This window comes from Phyllobates terribilis, unplaced genomic scaffold, assembly GCF_046119375.1.
Source record: "Phyllobates terribilis strain yellow unplaced genomic scaffold, ASM4611937v1 Scaffold_325__1_contigs__length_2139453, whole genome shotgun sequence".
NCBI lineage: Eukaryota > Metazoa > Chordata > Amphibia > Anura > Dendrobatidae > Phyllobates > Phyllobates terribilis.
In genome coordinates this window covers 206,543-223,884 of record NW_027363085.1, presented here as the reverse complement: position 1 = coordinate 223,884, position 17,342 = coordinate 206,543, and the positions used below count along the sequence as shown (strand labels likewise).

Below are 17,342 nucleotides of genomic sequence, written 5' to 3'. Positions count from 1 at the left end.
TGCTGGCTGTCCAGCAGCAGACTGAAGGTGGCTGCTGCTGTGCACAGGTATATAAAGGCTCAGAGCCTATTATGACACGCGCAGCCAGCGTTCCATTGCCACATTCCATCTACTGCAGGCAGGATACCTGGCTGGCTGAATGTCGCTGAGAAGCTCACAGAGACCGCCATAAGCAACAGTTTAACAGAATGCCACAGACTAATCAACCAAACTTTTTGGGTTGGGTTCTCTTTTATAGTCTGCAGGCATTAAATGAAAGAAGTCAGTGTTCCAGCAGAAGGAGACAACGTTTCAGAAAAGGCATTGTAGCAAACCAAAAAAGAAATTTTAAGCGCAGCAGAGTAACCAGCGCACATACCTGTTAGCTCAGGTGAGTTTAAAAGGCTGCTGTTGATAACAAGGGCATTTGCTAAATAGATGGTGTGTGTGCAACAATATACTGAAAGGTCAATTATATTGTGCAGCTTATCTCACCACCTGTAGTTATTTAGGTGAAAGCTCCAAAATGCTTGCCTAATATGTCTGTTTATCCAAAAGGAAGTAAAAAGGGAGAGCTAGAAAGATAGTGACGCGCCCCCTGGGCCATATTCTTTATGGGAATATCCGGAGCCGGATCAGATGGGGGTTGTAGTCTCCGAGTGGCTATGACCCGGTCCGTGCCCAGGGTGTCAAACTCAGTTGTATGTGGCAGTCCTACAGATGTTAATAAGTTCTTAATGTCGACTACGCCACCCGTTGTATTGCGGTCACTATGGCCGCCGCTGCAGCAGGGTCCGCTGAGGCTGATGGTGTAGGTGCAGCTTGTGATGGTATAACCCCCAACGGGAGGGGTATAGCCTCAGAGGGGACAGGTACAGAGGATGGGGGTTGTGGTGGTGCAGTGCAGACGGCAGTGAAGACAGAGTCGGGTTGTGCAGTTAAGGGTGTTTACTTACTGCAGATGTTGTACTGGTCACTCCAGCTTCGAGTGACCACCCGAGCCGTGCTGCGTCCACCAGGTCCTGGATCCAGCCAACCCCCAAACAAGTCCGGAGCGTGGCCCTGAGCTCTCCTTCTGTCCCGTTCTCTGGCCGTCCCCACCAGTGATCCACCTAGGTCCAGCTCCCTCGGGCCTTCTGTTGGGACACCCTTGGCCCTGGGTTCCCTGACCCTTCATGTGGTGTGCCTTCGGGGTGGATGTGGTGGGTGACCGTGGCAAACGCTGCCCACGGTCTCCGGTCTCTGGCTGGGGAATGTTTTTACCCCCACCAGCTTGGGTTCCGGTACCCTGATGCCGACTCTTCACCCGGGGATTTTAGTTGGGATCTTAGAGTCCTCTCTTCTGTTCCTCTGGGTCTCTCTCTTTTCTCCCTTGCTGCAGGCTGACTTCCTCTCTGCTTGCTGTCTGCTCCTCTGCAGCTGTCTTGCTGTCTCCAACTGACTTGTTCTCTGCATCTGACCCTGTTCTTTGTTGGTGCCCACCTTATATACACCCTCTATGTGTGAGCTCAGGTGACCAGCACCCAATGAGCTCCTATCTTTACCCAGGCTGCTCCCCCTATCTGCCCCTACACTACATGGGATGTACCACCCCCCTCCCACTCCAGCCAGGAACAGACTCGGTCGTACCTGCACATTTCTAAGTGGGAGTACCGTCGGCCTGTTCCCCGGAAATGGGATGTGTGTAGTGCATGCAGCCTACCGAGCTCAGTTCCACACTCCATCCTTACCCGGGAGTGGAATATCACACCTCTGGGTTGAGGTGCAATACCCCTGTAGCAGCCGAATCCTCAGGGTGCTACATTCCCCCCTGGTAAATCACAGCACGTCCTCGGGCTGTAAGACATAAAACAACACCAAAACATACAATTTTTTTCTTTTCATATAAACATAATAAAACATATAAAACATTATATATATATAAAACTTTTCATATAAACATTCTCGTCGTCTCTTGTTTCAGGTTCCTCCTCCGGACACTGTGCAACGTGTGTCCGGGAAAAGTGCGACAGTCTCTTAGAAAAATGGTTTTTCCTCTAAAACCGGTAGGGGGCGCTTTAGGAAGCGCAACTATATACAGGGAAGTTGGCCGCTCTCAGTCCTCGGCCAGGTAGAGGGAAGGGAATGGCTGCTCACAGTCCTCAGCCTGTGGGATTAAGGGGTTAACGGGTAAACAGTTCACTCAGCTGGTCCCAACGGGGACTATATATATGTTGCACTCAGCTGGTCCCAACGGGGACTATATATATGTTGCAACAGTCTCTTTGATACCCGGTCGGGTAACTATTTACATCACTGCTCTGCCGCACTCAACGGCGTCTTCCTCCTGCTCTTTGCTTATAGCTGGTTGTAACTTCAGACCCGTCCGGGTCCTCTTGCTCCTCCTCCTCGCACCGCAACTCCTCCTCCGTCAGGCGGTGTACGTGGAGGGCGTAAGGTCCTTTGGCACACTTGTGCCGGGTGAAGGTGACCTCGTCTCCGATGTAGAGGTCACGACCTCTGTGCCCCTCCGGCAGATGGGACTCCACGTCTCTGCGCGTGACAAAGACGTCGCCGGGGGTGTTGTTGTCTCTAATGAAGCCCCACCCATGCTGCTGGTTGAACTTTATTACAGTCCCGGTGGTACGGGGACTGTGCGCTGCACGGGGGTCCCTCCTGGTCCGGCTCTTCTGCTCGGCGCTCCTTATTTGGGCCTGTTGTTCTCGGACCCGCCTCTCTCTCCGCTCCCTTGCGAACTCCTCGAGCTGCTGTCGGCAACACTCAGCACGCTCCGCTGCAGCTGCCCGGGTTTCCTGAGTGAACCCCATTAGGTCTTCTCCGGTGGGGTCCCACTCAAACTGCGCTTCCGCTAGCGGGGGCGAGATCCTTATTACGGGCTTCGGAGCCGGAATCAGGGGTGCACACATGGCCCCAACCCTCCTCTGGTGCTCCAGTTCGTAATACTTCTGGGGCCAGATGAAAGGCTGCCCGTCCGGCCACGTGTGCTGGGCAAACAAGTCCTCTCCCAGACGCGGCACCCTTGGTTTTACGGGCGCGGGCGCGGTGGTGGTGGCGCCCGGGTTGCCCAGGCCTTGCGGCCAGGCCTGGGGCACCTGGAAGGTGAAGGGCACCGTTAATACGGCGGCGCCCTGGGCTACCTGGCCTTGCGACCAGGCCGGAGGCTCCGCGGAGGTAGGGGGCGCTGTTGGTGATGCGGCGCCCGGGGGTACTAGGCCTTGCGACCAGGCTGGTGGTATTTCCTGCTTTGTCACGCTCCGGGTCGAGGCGCGTGACGTCACAGGGGTCGCTGCGGCGGCTTCCGGTCGGGGCCTAGTCCATAGCGGTGACATGGCGGCTACGGGCACAGCAGGGGGACTTTCGGGCTCTGCGACGGGGAGCTGGGGCAGGTGGGCGGTTTCACGGCTTGGGGTATAGGCGTCCCCTTTACCTGCCTCCATGCGTTCGGCTCCCTTCTCGGCGCCGTCTCCGACCTTGGGTCCTCCCGCGCCATCCTCAGAGGCGGTCTGTCTCCTCATCTTGGCTGGCGTGCTCCGGGCCTTGGTTTGCTGGGCCATCTCTCGGCTCCATTCCGCCAATATCTCGCGCTGTACCCGGGCCATCCTCCGTGCGAGGCCCTCCAGGGCAGCCTGTGCACACTCCCGGTCTCGGGGGAGCTGTGCAAGGACCTCCACTAGGCCTAGTGGGGTCGTGGTGTCTAGCAGGCTCCTGACCAACGGGTCGGTGCTGCTCTGCTCTTCCTCCAGCAGGCTCCTGGCCAGCGGGCCGGTGCTGCTCTGCTCTCCTTCCTCGGTCTTTAGCAGACTCCTGGCCAGCGGGCCGGTGCTGTTCTGCTTTCTCTCCATATCCGGGTAAGCTTCTCCGCTACTCCTCGTTAGACTTCTTGCCTCCGGGTGCGCTCGCTCCAGACTGCTCCAGGCGGTACCCATCTTCGTTCTTTTCTTTCGTCTCCTCCCACTTCGAGGGCGGTCCCGGGGCCACTGGGTGACTGTCAGCTCCAGGGGCGGTTCTTTCACGCTGACAGACACCTCTAGCATCACAGTCTCTGTTGGTGGGGGCGGTTTCCACTTTTGGCGCCATTTTCTGTCCTGGCCCACGATGGGAGGCGGCCTCTTGCCCTCCTTTGGCACGCCCATAATGGCGTCCGCTTCTCTTCCAAGGCGGGAAATCTTCGGATTTGGCGGGAAGCGTCGCCCAGTGGCGGGAAACCCTGCAGATGGCGAGAACAAGCTGGAAATGGCGGACAATCGGCGGGAAACGACCTGTGATGGGGTCCGATGGCGTGGACCCTCCGGAACCGGCGGGAGACTTCTTTCTGAGGTAAACTTGCACTTTTCTTCAGGCACGCAGTACCCGGGTGTTGCGGGCACGTAATCCTGCCGACTACGCCAAAGTTGACGCGCCCCCTGGGCCATATTCTTTATGGGAATATCCGGAGCCGGATCAGATGGGGGTTGTAGTCTCCGAGTGGCTATGACCCGGTCCGTGCCCAGGGTGTCAAACTCAGTTGTATGTGGCAGTCCTACAGATGTTAATAAGTTCTTAATGTCGACTACGCCACCCGTTGTATTGCGGTCACTATGGCCGCCGCTGCAGCAGGGTCCGCTGAGGCTGATGGTGTAGGTGCAGCTTGTGATGGTATAACCCCCAACGGGAGGGGTATAGCCTCAGAGGGGACAGGTGCAGAGGATGGGGGTTGTGGTGGTGCAGTGCAGACGGCAGTGAAGACAGAGTCGGGTTGTGCAGTTAAGGGTGTTTACTTACTGCAGATGTTGTACTGGTCACTCCAGCTTCGAGTGACCACCCGAGCCGTGCTGCGTCCACCAGGTCCTGGATCCAGCCAACCCCCAAACAAGTCCGGAGCGTGGCCCTGAGCTCTCCTTCTGTCCCGTTCTCTGGCCGTCCCCACCAGTGATCCACCTAGGTCCAGCTCCCTCGGGCCTTCTGTTGGGACACCCTTGGCCCTGGGTTCCCTGACCCTTCATGTGGTGTGCCTTCGGGGTGGATGTGGTGGGTGACCGTGGCAAACGCTGCCCACGGTCTCCGGTCTCTGGCTGGGGAATGTTTTTACCCCCACCAGCTTGGGTTCCGGTACCCTGATGCCGACTCTTCACCCGGGGATTTTAGTTGGGATCTTAGAGTCCTCTCTTCTGTTCCTCTGGGTCTCTCTCTTTTCTCCCTTGCTGCAGGCTGACTTCCTCTCTGCTTGCTGTCTGCTCCTCTGCAGCTGTCTTGCTGTCTCCAACTGACTTGTTCTCTGCATCTGACCCTGTTCTTTGTTGGTGCCCACCTTATATACACCCTCTATGTGTGAGCTCAGGTGACCAGCACCCAATGAGCTCCTATCTTTACCCAGGCTGCTCCCCCTATCTGCCCCTACACTACATGGGATGTACCACCCCCCTCCCACTCCAGCCAGGAACAGACTCGGTCGTACCTGCACATTTCTAAGTGGGAGTACCGTCGGCCTGTTCCCCGGAAATGGGATGTGTGTAGTGCATGCAGCCTACCGAGCTCAGTTCCACACTCCATCCTTACCCGGGAGTGGAATATCACACCTCTGGGTTGAGGTGCAATAGCCCTGTAGCAGCCGAATCCTCAGGGTGCTACAATAGCATTGCATCACATTACATGGCAATGCAATGCACAGTTGCTGAAGTTGAACCAAAATGAGCTTGTAATCTGGCTTCTGCAACTTTGAACATGAAAAATCCAATGAGGAGAAGAAAAGCAAAGCCAAAGAGTCCATCCCAAAATCCGACAAACAAGCAAAATGAACAAAAAACATTGAATTCAATTCTTTCTGATTTTAGAAACTGCATTAAAGAAGGGGTGCACCGGTCCTGGAGATACTGCAATACCAGGTCAATGCGTGGAGTGGACAGAGCAAGCTCTTTTTCCATCTCCCTGTTCTAAAAATCCATTTAATATATGGTCCCCAGATAGGGGACGTATCAGATATTAAACTGATAAGAACAGATACTACACTTGATCTTAGCCAAAAGGCCGAGAAGCGATAACCAGAATTGGTTTCAAACTACGGAGCCACCCAAGGATCCTGAAAAGTCCATTTGTGGAGATGAGCTCCTGGACTCCCGTTAAGAAGACATGTTGTCAACCTCTAGATCCCTTACATGCCTGCACTTTTCGGCTTGCTGCTGCTGCAATCCACGCGTTTTAGATCTGCATAACTCCACCTCTTTAAACACAGCACCTTCACCCCCTGCTGTTCCCACCCGCCTCAACACCGTTGGAAGGGAGGAGAACCAATTAAGGCGGGGGGTGGGGTGGAACGAGCAGCTGTCTACCCTTAGCAGGAGGGCTCCTGATTACATACCTCTCCTGCTGCTGCTGCTGCTGGCTGTCCAGCAGCAGACTGAAGGTGGCTGCTGCTGTGCACAGGTATATAAAGGCTCAGCGCCTATTATGACACGCGCAGCCAGCGTTCCATTGCCACATTCCATCTACTGCAGGCAGGATACCTGGCTGGCTGAATGTCGCTGAGAAGCTCACAGAGACCGCCATAAGCAACAGTTTAACAGAATGCCACAGACTAATCAACCAAACTTTTTGGGTTGGGTTCTCTTTTATAGTCTGCAGGCATTAAATGAAAGAAGTCAGTGTTCCAGCAGAAGGAGACAACGTTTCAGAAAAGGCATTGTAGCAAACCAAAAAAGAAATTTTAAGCGCAGCAGAGTAACCAGCGCACATACCTGTTAGCTCAGGTGAGTTTAAAAGGCTGCTGTTGATAACAAGGGCATTTGCTAAATAGATGGTGTGTGTGCAACAATATACTGAAAGGTCAATTATATTGTGCAGCTTATCTCACCACCTGTAGTTATTTAGGTGAAAGCTCCAAAATGCTTGCCTAATATGTCTGTTTATCCAAAAGGAAGTAAAAAGGGAGAGCTAGAAAGATAGCATTGCATCACATTACATGGCAATGCAATGCACAGTTGCTGAAGTTGAACCAAAATGAGCTTGTAATCTGGCTTCTGCAACTTTGAACATGAAAAATCCAATGAGGAGAAGAAAAGCAAAGCCAAAGAGTCCATCCCAAAATCCGACAAACAAGCAAAATGAACAAAAAACATTGAATTCAATTCTTTCTGATTTTAGAAACTGCATTAAAGAAGGGGTGCACCGGTCCTGGAGATACTGCAATACCAGGTCAATGCGTGGAGTGGACAGAGCAAGCTCTTTTTCCATCTCCCTGTTCTAAAAATCCATTTAATATATGGTCCCCAGATAGGGGACGTATCAGATATTAAACTGATAAGAACAGATACTACACTTGATCTTAGCCAAAAGGCCGAGAAGCGATAACCAGAATTGGTTTCAAACTACGGAGCCACCCAAGGATCCTGAAAAGTCCATTTGTGGAGATGAGCTCCTGGACTCCCGTTAAGAAGACATGTTGTCAACCTCTAGATCCCTTACATGCCTGCACTTTTCGGCTTGCTGCTGCTGCAATCCACGCGTTTTAGATCTGCATAACTCCACCTCTTTAAACACAGCACCTTCACCCCCTGCTGTTCCCACCCGCCTCAACACCGTTGGAAGGGAGGAGAACCAATTAAGGCGGGGGGTGGGGTGGAACGAGCAGCTGTCTACCCTTAGCAGGAGGGCTCCTGATTACATACCTCTCCTGCTGCTGCTGCTGCTGGCTGTCCAGCAGCAGACTGAAGGTGGCTGCTGCTGTGCACAGGTATATAAAGGCTCAGAGCCTATTATGACACGCGCAGCCAGCGTTCCATTGCCACATTCCATCTACTGCAGGCAGGATACCTGGCTGGCTGAATGTCGCTGAGAAGCTCACAGAGACCGCCATAAGCAACAGTTTAACAGAATGCCACAGACTAATCAACCAAACTTTTTGGGTTGAGTTCTCTTTTATAGTCTGCAGGCATTAAATGAAAGAAGTCAGTGTTCCAGCAGAAGGAGACAACGTTTCAGAAAAGGCATTGTAGCAAACCAAAAAAGAAATTTTAAGTGCAGCAGAGTAACCAGCGCACATACCTGTTAGCTCAGGTGAGTTTAAAAGGCTGCTGTTGATAACAAGGGCATTTGCTAAATAGATGGTGTGTGTGCAACAATATACTGAAAGGTCAATTATATTGTGCAGCTTATCTCACCACCTGTAGTTATTTAGGTGAAAGCTCCAAAATGCTTGCCTAATATGTCTGTTTATCCAAAAGGAAGTAAAAAGGGAGAGCTAGAAAGATAGCATTGCATCACATTACATGGCAATGCAATGCACAGTTGCTGAAGTTGAACCAAAATGAGCTTGTAATCTGGCTTCTGCAACTTTGAACATGAAAAATCCAATGAGGAGAAGAAAAGCAAAGCCAAAGAGTCCATCCCAAAATCCGACAAACAAGCAAAATGAACAAAAAACATTGAATTCAATTCTTTCTGATTTTAGAAACTGCATTAAAGAAGGGGTGCACCGGTCCTGGAGATACTGCAATACCAGGTCAATGCGTGGAGTGGACAGAGCAAGCTCTTTTTCCATCTCCCTGTTCTAAAAATCCATTTAATATATGGTCCCCAGATAGGGGACGTATCAGATATTAAACTGATAAGAACAGATACTACACTTGATCTTAGCCAAAAGGCCGAGAAGCGATAACCAGAATTGGTTTCAAACTACGGAGCCACCCAAGGATCCTGAAAAGTCCATTTGTGGAGATGAGCTCCTGGACTCCCGTTAAGAAGACATGTTGTCAACCTCTAGATCCCTTACATGCCTGCACTTTTCGGCTTGCTGCTGCTGCAATCCACGCGTTTTAGATCTGCATAACTCCACCTCTTTAAACACAGCACCTTCACCCCCTGCTGTTCCCACCCGCCTCAACACCGTTGGAAGGGAGGAGAACCAATTAAGGCGGGGGGTGGGGTGGAACGAGCAGCTGTCTACCCTTAGCAGGAGGGCTCCTGATTACATACCTCTCCTGCTGCTGCTGCTGCTGCTGGCTGTCCAGCAGCAGACTGAAGGTGGCTGCTGCTGTGCACAGGTATATAAAGGCTCAGAGCCTATTATGACATGCGCAGCCAGCGTTCCATTGCCACATTCCATCTACTGCAGGCAGGATACCTGGCTGGCTGAATGTCGCTGAGAAGCTCACAGAGACCGCCATAAGCAACAGTTTAACAGAATGCCACAGACTAATCAACCAAACTTTTTGGGTTGGGTTCTCTTTTATAGTCTGCAGGCATTAAATGAAAGAAGTCAGTGTTCCAGCAGAAGGAGACAACGTTTCAGAAAAGGCATTGTAGCAAACCAAAAAAGAAATTTTAAGCGCAGCAGAGTAACCAGCGCACATACCTGTTAGCTCAGGTGAGTTTAAAAGGCTGCTGTTGATAACAAGGGCATTTGCTAAATAGATGGTGTGTGTGCAACAATATACTGAAAGGTCAATTATATTGTGCAGCTTATCTCACCACCTGTAGTTATTTAGGTGAAAGCTCCAAAATGCTTGCCTAATATGTCTGTTTATCCAAAAGGAAGTAAAAAGGGAGAGCTAGAAAGATAGCATTGCATCACATTACATGGCAATGCAATGCACAGTTGCTGAAGTTGAACCAAAATGAGCTTGTAATCTGGCTTCTGCAACTTTGAACATGAAAAATCCAATGAGGAGAAGAAAAGCAAAGCCAAAGAGTCCATCCCAAAATCCGACAAACAAGCAAAATGAACAAAAAACATTGAATTCAATTCTTTCTGATTTTAGAAACTGCATTAAAGAAGGGGTGCACCGGTCCTGGAGATACTGCAATACCAGGTCAATGCGTGGAGTGGACAGAGCAAGCTCTTTTTCCATCTCCCTGTTCTAAAAATCCATTTAATATATGGTCCCCAGATAGAGGACGTATCAGATATTAAACTGATAAGAACAGATACTACACTTGATCTTAGCCAAAAGGCCGAGAAGCGATAACCAGAATTGGTTTCAAACTACGGAGCCACCCAAGGATCCTGAAAAGTCCATTTGTGGAGATGAGCTCCTGGACTCCCGTTAAGAAGACATGTTGTCAACCTCTAGATCCCTTACATGCCTGCACTTTTCGGCTTGCTGCTGCTGCAATCCACGCGTTTTAGATCTGCATAACTCCACCTCTTTAAACACAGCACCTTCACCCCCTGCTGTTCCCACCCGCCTCAACACCGTTGGAAGGGAGGAGAACCAATTAAGGCGGGGGGTGGGGTGGAACGAGCAGCTGTCTACCCTTAGCAGGAGGGCTCCTGATTACATACCTCTCCTGCTGCTGCTGCTGCTGGCTGTCCAGCAGCAGACTGAAGGTGGCTGCTGCTGTGCACAGGTATATAAAGGCTCAGCGCCTATTATGACACGCGCAGCCAGCGTTCCATTGCCACATTCCATCTACTGCAGGCAGGATACCTGGCTGGCTGAATGTCGCTGAGAAGCTCACAGAGACCGCCATAAGCAACAGTTTAACAGAATGCCACAGACTAATCAACCAAACTTTTTGGGTTGGGTTCTCTTTTATAGTCTGCAGGCATTAAATGAAAGAAGTCAGTGTTCCAGCAGAAGGAGACAACGTTTCAGAAAAGGCATTGTAGCAAACCAAAAAAGAAATTTTAAGCGCAGCAGAGTAACCAGCGCACATACCTGTTAGCTCAGGTGAGTTTAAAAGGCTGCTGTTGATAACAAGGGCATTTGCTAAATAGATGGTGTGTGTGCAACAATATACTGAAAGGTCAATTATATTGTGCAGCTTATCTCACCACCTGTAGTTATTTAGGTGAAAGCTCCAAAATGCTTGCCTAATATGTCTGTTTATCCAAAAGGAAGTAAAAAGGGAGAGCTAGAAAGATAGCATTGCATCACATTACATGGCAATGCAATGCACAGTTGCTGAAGTTGAACCAAAATGAGCTTGTAATCTGGCTTCTGCAACTTTGAACATGAAAAATCCAATGAGGAGAAGAAAAGCAAAGCCAAAGAGTCCATCCCAAAATCCGACAAACAAGCAAAATGAACAAAAAACATTGAATTCAATTCTTTCTGATTTTAGAAACTGCATTAAAGAAGGGGTGCACCGGTCCTGGAGATACTGCAATACCAGGTCAATGCGTGGAGTGGACAGAGCAAGCTCTTTTTCCATCTCCCTGTTCTAAAAATCCATTTAATATATGGTCCCCAGATAGGGGACGTATCAGATATTAAACTGATAAGAACAGATACTACACTTGATCTTAGCCAAAAGGCCGAGAAGCGATAACCAGAATTGGTTTCAAACTACGGAGCCACCCAAGGATCCTGAAAAGTCCATTTGTGGAGATGAGCTCCTGGACTCCCGTTAAGAAGACATGTTGTCAACCTCTAGATCCCTTACATGCCTGCACTTTTCGGCTTGCTGCTGCTGCAATCCACGCGTTTTAGATCTGCATAACTCCACCTCTTTAAACACAGCACCTTCACCCCCTGCTGTTCCCACCCGCCTCAACACCGTTGGAAGGGAGGAGAACCAATTAAGGCGGGGGGTGGGGTGGAACGAGCAGCTGTCTACCCTTAGCAGGAGGGCTCCTGATTACATACCTCTCCTGCTGCTGCTGCTGGCTGTCCAGCAGCAGACTGAAGGTGGCTGCTGCTGTGCACAGGTATATAAAGGCTCAGAGCCTATTATGACACGCGCAGCCAGCGTTCCATTGCCACATTCCATCTACTGCAGGCAGGATACCTGGCTGGCTGAATGTCGCTGAGAAGCTCACAGAGACCGCCATAAGCAACAGTTTAACAGAATGCCACAGACTAATCAACCAAACTTTTTGGGTTGGGTTCTCTTTTATAGTCTGCAGGCATTAAATGAAAGAAGTCAGTGTTCCAGCAGAAGGAGACAACGTTTCAGAAAAGGCATTGTAGCAAACCAAAAAAGAAATTTTAAGCGCAGCAGAGTAACCAGCGCACATACCTGTTAGCTCAGGTGAGTTTAAAAGGCTGCTGTTGATAACAAGGGCATTTGCTAAATAGATGGTGTGTGTGCAACAATATACTGAAAGGTCAATTATATTGTGCAGCTTATCTCACCACCTGTAGTTATTTAGGTGAAAGCTCCAAAATGCTTGCCTAATATGTCTGTTTATCCAAAAGGAAGTAAAAAGGGAGAGCTAGAAAGATAGCATTGCATCACATTACATGGCAATGCAATGCACAGTTGCTGAAGTTGAACCAAAATGAGCTTGTAATCTGGCTTCTGCAACTTTGAACATGAAAAATCCAATGAGGAGAAGAAAAGCAAAGCCAAAGAGTCCATCCCAAAATCCGACAAACAAGCAAAATGAACAAAAAACATTGAATTCAATTCTTTCTGATTTTAGAAACTGCATTAAAGAAGGGGTGCACCGGTCCTGGAGATACTGCAATACCAGGTCAATGCGTGGAGTGGACAGAGCAAGCTCTTTTTCCATCTCCCTGTTCTAAAAATCCATTTAATATATGGTCCCCAGATAGGGGACGTATCAGATATTAAACTGATAAGAACAGATACTACACTTGATCTTAGCCAAAAGGCCGAGAAGCGATAACCAGAATTGGTTTCAAACTACGGAGCCACCCAAGGATCCTGAAAAGTCCATTTGTGGAGATGAGCTCCTGGACTCCCGTTAAGAAGACATGTTGTCAACCTCTAGATCCCTTACATGCCTGCACTTTTCGGCTTGCTGCTGCTGCAATCCACGCGTTTTAGATCTGCATAACTCCACCTCTTTAAACACAGCACCTTCACCCCCTGCTGTTCCCACCCGCCTCAACACCGTTGGAAGGGAGGAGAACCAATTAAGGCGGGGGGTGGGGTGGAACGAGCAGCTGTCTACCCTTAGCAGGAGGGCTCCTGATTACATACCTCTCCTGCTGCTGCTGCTGCTGGCTGTCCAGCAGCAGACTGAAGGTGGCTGCTGCTGTGCACAGGTATATAAAGGCTCAGAGCCTATTATGACACGCGCAGCCAGCGTTCCATTGCCACATTCCATCTACTGCAGGCAGGATACCTGGCTGGCTGAATGTCGCTGAGAAGCTCACAGAGACCGCCATAAGCAACAGTTTAACAGAATGCCACAGACTAATCAACCAAACTTTTTGGGTTGGGTTCTCTTTTATAGTCTGCAGGCATTAAATGAAAGAAGTCAGTGTTCCAGCAGAAGGAGACAACGTTTCAGAAAAGGCATTGTAGCAAACCAAAAAAGAAATTTTAAGCGCAGCAGAGTAACCAGCGCACATACCTGTTAGCTCAGGTGAGTTTAAAAGGCTGCTGTTGATAACAAGGGCATTTGCTAAATAGATGGTGTGTGTGCAACAATATACTGAAAGGTCAATTATATTGTGCAGCTTATCTCACCACCTGTAGTTATTTAGGTGAAAGCTCCAAAATGCTTGCCTAATATGTCTGTTTATCCAAAAGGAAGTAAAAAGGGAGAGCTAGAAAGATAGCATTGCATCACATTACATGGCAATGCAATGCACAGTTGCTGAAGTTGAACCAAAATGAGCTTGTAATCTGGCTTCTGCAACTTTGAACATGAAAAATCCAATGAGGAGAAGAAAAGCAAAGCCAAAGAGTCCATCCCAAAATCCGACAAACAAGCAAAATGAACAAAAAACATTGAATTCAATTCTTTCTGATTTTAGAAACTGCATTAAAGAAGGGGTGCACCGGTCCTGGAGATACTGCAATACCAGGTCAATGCGTGGAGTGGACAGAGCAAGCTCTTTTTCCATCTCCCTGTTCTAAAAATCCATTTAATATATGGTCCCCAGATAGGGGACGTATCAGATATTAAACTGATAAGAACAGATACTACACTTGATCTTAGCCAAAAGGCCGAGAAGCGATAACCAGAATTGGTTTCAAACTACGGAGCCACCCAAGGATCCTGAAAAGTCCATTTGTGGAGATGAGCTCCTGGACTCCCGTTAAGAAGACATGTTGTCAACCTCTAGATCCCTTACATGCCTGCACTTTTCGGCTTGCTGCTGCTGCAATCCACGCGTTTTAGATCTGCATAACTCCACCTCTTTAAACACAGCACCTTCACCCCCTGCTGTTCCCACCCGCCTCAACACCGTTGGAAGGGAGGAGAACCAATTAAGGCGGGGGGTGGGGTGGAACGAGCAGCTGTCTACCCTTAGCAGGAGGGCTCCTGATTACATACCTCTCCTGCTGCTGCTGCTGCTGCTGGCTGTCCAGCAGCAGACTGAAGGTGGCTGCTGCTGTGCACAGGTATATAAAGGCTCAGAGCCTATTATGACATGCGCAGCCAGCGTTCCATTGCCACATTCCATCTACTGCAGGCAGGATACCTGGCTGGCTGAATGTCGCTGAGAAGCTCACAGAGACCGCCATAAGCAACAGTTTAACAGAATGCCACAGACTAATCAACCAAACTTTTTGGGTTGGGTTCTCTTTTATAGTCTGCAGGCATTAAATGAAAGAAGTCAGTGTTCCAGCAGAAGGAGACAACGTTTCAGAAAAGGCATTGTAGCAAACCAAAAAAGAAATTTTAAGCGCAGCAGAGTAACCAGCGCACATACCTGTTAGCTCAGGTGAGTTTAAAAGGCTGCTGTTGATAACAAGGGCATTTGCTAAATAGATGGTGTGTGTGCAACAATATACTGAAAGGTCAATTATATTGTGCAGCTTATCTCACCACCTGTAGTTATTTAGGTGAAAGCTCCAAAATGCTTGCCTAATATGTCTGTTTATCCAAAAGGAAGTAAAAAGGGAGAGCTAGAAAGATAGCATTGCATCACATTACATGGCAATGCAATGCACAGTTGCTGAAGTTGAACCAAAATGAGCTTGTAATCTGGCTTCTGCAACTTTGAACATGAAAAATCCAATGAGGAGAAGAAAAGCAAAGCCAAAGAGTCCATCCCAAAATCCGACAAACAAGCAAAATGAACAAAAAACATTGAATTCAATTCTTTCTGATTTTAGAAACTGCATTAAAGAAGGGGTGCACCGGTCCTGGAGATACTGCAATACCAGGTCAATGCGTGGAGTGGACAGAGCAAGCTCTTTTTCCATCTCCCTGTTCTAAAAATCCATTTAATATATGGTCCCCAGATAGAGGACGTATCAGATATTAAACTGATAAGAACAGATACTACACTTGATCTTAGCCAAAAGGCCGAGAAGCGATAACCAGAATTGGTTTCAAACTACGGAGCCACCCAAGGATCCTGAAAAGTCCATTTGTGGAGATGAGCTCCTGGACTCCCGTTAAGAAGACATGTTGTCAACCTCTAGATCCCTTACATGCCTGCACTTTTCGGCTTGCTGCTGCTGCAATCCACGCGTTTTAGATCTGCATAACTCCACCTCTTTAAACACAGCACCTTCACCCCCTGCTGTTCCCACCCGCCTCAACACCGTTGTAAGGGAGGAGAACCAATTAAGGCGGGGGGTGGGGTGGAACGAGCAGCTGTCTACCCTTAGCAGGAGGGCTCCTGATTACATACCTCTCCTGCTGCTGCTGCTGCTGGCTGTCCAGCAGCAGACTGAAGGTGGCTGCTGCTGTGCACAGGTATATAAAGGCTCAGAGCCTATTATGACACGCGCAGCCAGCGTTCCATTGCCACATTCCATCTACTGCAGGCAGGATACCTGGCTGGCTGAATGTCGCTGAGAAGCTCACAGAGACCGCCATAAGCAACAGTTTAACAGAATGCCACAGACTAATCAACCAAACTTTTTGGGTTGGGTTCTCTTTTATAGTCTGCAGGCATTAAATGAAAGAAGTCAGTGTTCCAGCAGAAGGAGACAACGTTTCAGAAAAGGCATTGTAGCAAACCAAAAAAGAAATTTTAAGCGCAGCAGAGTAACCAGCGCACATACCTGTTAGCTCAGGTGAGTTTAAAAGGCTGCTGTTGATAACAAGGGCATTTGCTAAATAGATGGTGTGTGTGCAACAATATACTGAAAGGTCAATTATATTGTGCAGCTTATCTCACCACCTGTAGTTATTTAGGTGAAAGCTCCAAAATGCTTGCCTAATATGTCTGTTTATCCAAAAGGAAGTAAAAAGGGAGAGCTAGAAAGATAGCATTGCATCACATTACATGGCAATGCAATGCACAGTTGCTGAAGTTGAACCAAAATGAGCTTGTAATCTGGCTTCTGCAACTTTGAACATGAAAAATCCAATGAGGAGAAGAAAAGCAAAGCCAAAGAGTCCATCCCAAAATCCGACAAACAAGCAAAATGAACAAAAAACATTGAATTCAATTCTTTCTGATTTTAGAAACTGCATTAAAGAAGGGGTGCACCGGTCCTGGAGATACTGCAATACCAGGTCAATGCGTGGAGTGGACAGAGCAAGCTCTTTTTCCATCTCCCTGTTCTAAAAATCCATTTAATATATGGTCCCCAGATAGGGGACGTATCAGATATTAAACTGATAAGAACAGATACTACACTTGATCTTAGCCAAAAGGCCGAGAAGCGATAACCAGAATTGGTTTCAAACTACGGAGCCACCCAAGGATCCTGAAAAGTCCATTTGTGGAGATGAGCTCCTGGACTCCCGTTAAGAAGACATGTTGTCAACCTCTAGATCCCTTACATGCCTGCACTTTTCGGCTTGCTGCTGCTGCAATCCACGCGTTTTAGATCTGCATAACTCCACCTCTTTAAACACAGCACCTTCACCCCCTGCTGTTCCCACCCGCCTCAACACCGTTGGAAGGGAGGAGAACCAATTAAGGCGGGGGGTGGGGTGGAACGAGCAGCTGTCTACCCTTAGCAGGAGGGCTCCTGATTACATACCTCTCCTGCTGCTGCTGCTGCTGGCTGTCCAGCAGCAGACTGAAGGTGGCTGCTGCTGTGCACAGGTATATAAAGGCTCAGAGCCTATTATGACACGCGCAGCCAGCGTTCCATTGCCACATTCCATCTACTGCAGGCAGGATACCTGGCTGGCTGAATGTCGCTGAGAAGCTCACAGAGACCGCCATAAGCAACAGTTTAACAGAATGCCACAGACTAATCAACCAAACTTTTTGGGTTGGGTTCTCTTTTATAGTCTGCAGGCATTAAATGAAAGAAGTCAGTGTTCCAGCAGAAGGAGACAACGTTTCAGAAAAGGCATTGTAGCAAACCAAAAAAGAAATTTTAAGCGCAGCAGAGTAACCAGCGCACATACCTGTTAGCTCAGGTGAGTTTAAAAGGCTGCTGTTGATAACAAGGGCATTTGCTAAATAGATGGTGTGTGTGCAACAATATACTGAAAGGTCAATTATATTGTGCAGCTTATCTCACCACCTGTAGTTATTTAGGTGAAAGCTCCAAAATGCTTGCCTAATATGTCTGTTTATCCAAAAGGAAGTAAAAAGGGAGAGCTAGAA

The 17,342-nt window shown here is 48.8% G+C and overlaps 9 non-coding genes across 9 annotated transcripts; all 9 read right to left on the bottom strand.

Annotated features, from left to right (window-relative positions):
- Positions 1-5,803: 5,803 nt before the first annotated feature.
- LOC141221215 (U2 spliceosomal RNA) lies at positions 5,804-5,994 on the bottom strand. The gene has a single exon (XR_012289256.1). It is a non-coding gene; the product is annotated as a U2 spliceosomal RNA (small nuclear RNA).
- A 1,115-nt stretch (positions 5,995-7,109) lies between these two features.
- Positions 7,110-7,300, bottom strand: LOC141221214 (U2 spliceosomal RNA). The gene has a single exon (XR_012289255.1). It is a non-coding gene; the product is annotated as a U2 spliceosomal RNA (small nuclear RNA).
- A 1,115-nt stretch (positions 7,301-8,415) lies between these two features.
- LOC141221213 (U2 spliceosomal RNA) lies at positions 8,416-8,606 on the bottom strand. Its single transcript, XR_012289254.1, has one exon. It is a non-coding gene; the product is annotated as a U2 spliceosomal RNA (small nuclear RNA).
- A 1,118-nt stretch (positions 8,607-9,724) lies between these two features.
- LOC141221472 (U2 spliceosomal RNA) lies at positions 9,725-9,915 on the bottom strand. Its single transcript, XR_012289503.1, has one exon. It is a non-coding gene; the product is annotated as a U2 spliceosomal RNA (small nuclear RNA).
- Positions 9,916-11,030: 1,115 nt separating this feature from the next.
- On the bottom strand, positions 11,031-11,221 carry LOC141221212 (U2 spliceosomal RNA). The gene has a single exon (XR_012289253.1). It is a non-coding gene; the product is annotated as a U2 spliceosomal RNA (small nuclear RNA).
- Positions 11,222-12,333: 1,112 nt separating this feature from the next.
- LOC141221211 (U2 spliceosomal RNA) lies at positions 12,334-12,524 on the bottom strand. The gene has a single exon (XR_012289252.1). It is a non-coding gene; the product is annotated as a U2 spliceosomal RNA (small nuclear RNA).
- Positions 12,525-13,639: 1,115 nt separating this feature from the next.
- On the bottom strand, positions 13,640-13,830 carry LOC141221210 (U2 spliceosomal RNA). The gene has a single exon (XR_012289251.1). It is a non-coding gene; the product is annotated as a U2 spliceosomal RNA (small nuclear RNA).
- A 1,118-nt stretch (positions 13,831-14,948) lies between these two features.
- LOC141221471 (U2 spliceosomal RNA) lies at positions 14,949-15,139 on the bottom strand. The gene has a single exon (XR_012289502.1). It is a non-coding gene; the product is annotated as a U2 spliceosomal RNA (small nuclear RNA).
- A 1,115-nt stretch (positions 15,140-16,254) lies between these two features.
- Positions 16,255-16,445, bottom strand: LOC141221209 (U2 spliceosomal RNA). Its single transcript, XR_012289250.1, has one exon. It is a non-coding gene; the product is annotated as a U2 spliceosomal RNA (small nuclear RNA).
- Between the last annotated feature and the right edge of the window lie 897 nt (positions 16,446-17,342).